Here is a 1,978-nt window from a genome sequence, read left to right on the forward strand (position 1 = left end):
TAGGGATTTGTGAGATTCTTTCTGGTGGAGTGGCATGAAGAGGGAGATAGCAGAGTTTGTGCAGCAGTGTTTGACGTGCCAGCAGGTTAAGGCTAAGCACCAGAGGTTGGCTGGTCAATTGCAGCCACTTTTCATCCCTAAGTGGAAGTGGGACTACGTGTCCATGGATTTTGTTACTAGGCTGCGGCTAGCGTTGCATGGTCGGAATGCCATATGGGTGATAGTTGATAGATTGATGAAGACAGGTCATTTTCTGCCTATTAAGGTCAGCTACCCTATGAGCAAGTTAGCAGAGATATATATACAAGAGATTGTTCAGTCCCATGGAGTGCCGGTATCTATAGTCTCGGACCATGATCCACAGTTTACATCACGGTTCTGGAGGAGTTTGTAGGAGGCACTAGGGACTCAGCTAGCATTTAGCACAACTTTCCACCCTCAGACCGATGGTCAGATTGAGATAACCATCCAGGCATTAGAAGATATGCTTCGTGCTTGTGTGCTAGACTTTGGAGGTAGCTGGATTTAGTTCTTGTCGCTAGTTGAATTTGCTTATAATAATAGTTATCAGGCTAGCATCGGCATGGCACCCTATGAGGCATTATATGGTAGGAGATGTAAATCTCCTATTTTCTGGGATGAAGTGGGCGAAAGGCGAGTCTTGGGTCCAGAGATAATTCAGGAGGCATGTGATAAAGTCCGATTTATTAGTGACAGGATCAGTGCAGCGCAGAGTCGGCAGAAAAGTTATGCGGGTACTCGCCGCCGGGAACTGGAATTTGGAGTAGGTGATCATGTTTTTCTGAAGATAGCTCCTCTGAAAGGAGTTATGAGGTTTGGGAAGAAGGGCAAGTTGAGCCCTAGGTATATTGGCCTTTTTGAGATACATGAGAGAATAGGGTCAGTTGCCTACAAGCTAGCTTTGCCGCTAGCTTTGGCTCGTATTCATGACGTGTTTCATGTTGCCATGTTACGAAAATACGTCCCAGACCCATCCCACGTCATTAGCTATGCAGAGATAGAGCTTAAGGATTCATTGGCATATGAAGAAGCTCCAATACAGATTTTAGACAGAAAGGTTCAGATTTTATGTACTAAAGAGATACAGTTAGTTAAAGTTTTGTGGAGGAATCACGGCATAGAGGAAGCTTATTGGGAGCTTGAGGAGCAGATTAGATAGAGATACCCACAGTTATTCCAAGAGGTATAGAGGTACTTAGATAAAGTATGGTAGTTAGATGAGTTTCTTTTACAGGTACATGTATTGATTATGGTAAGTAGATAGTATTTTGTTTTGGGAGAGATTTTCTTTTATGGTTGTATTCTCCCAGAACCACCCATGTAACCACAGTATTCCTCCGCCATAAGTGAGGGCAGGTAATAAAATAAGTAGCCCCTTTTTATTTACAGAATGATGGAAGTATAGATAGAAATTCAGATATTAAATTTCGAGGACGAAATTTTATAAGGAGGGGAGAATGTAGTGACCCGAAGAATAATAGCTTTTTAATAATAAGAGGGAGAGAAAATAGATACAGAAACAAAAGGAGGTCGTAGGAGCATTCGTTAACGACATTGCATTTTGGAGATAATATTAAATAATCAAAATTTTAGAAATTCGCCAAATGTCATCGACGAACACAGGGTTTCGTCGACAAAGGTCTTCAAAATTTCGTCAACGAACGCAGGGCTTCGTCGACGAGAAAATACCAAGAGAGGGTCTGGGGCGATCTAAATTTTGTCGCCGAATACAGGGCTTCGTCGACAAATTTTGTGAAGGACTCGTTGACGAGGTGACGCATGTCGTCGACGAATCTGGCAGTATATAAGGAGGAAAAATCGGGATAATTTCATTTCTCTTCCCGCTCTCTCTCTTCTACAACTCTCTCTCCCTTCTCTCTTCATTTTCGGCCCCACCAGTCGTCGGATTGACGATCCGAAGCTACCACGACCCTCCTGGCGGAGTTCTCTACACATC

This window comes from Malania oleifera, chromosome 12 (genome assembly GCF_029873635.1).
Source record: "Malania oleifera isolate guangnan ecotype guangnan chromosome 12, ASM2987363v1, whole genome shotgun sequence".
Classification (NCBI taxonomy): domain Eukaryota; kingdom Viridiplantae; phylum Streptophyta; class Magnoliopsida; order Santalales; family Ximeniaceae; genus Malania; species Malania oleifera.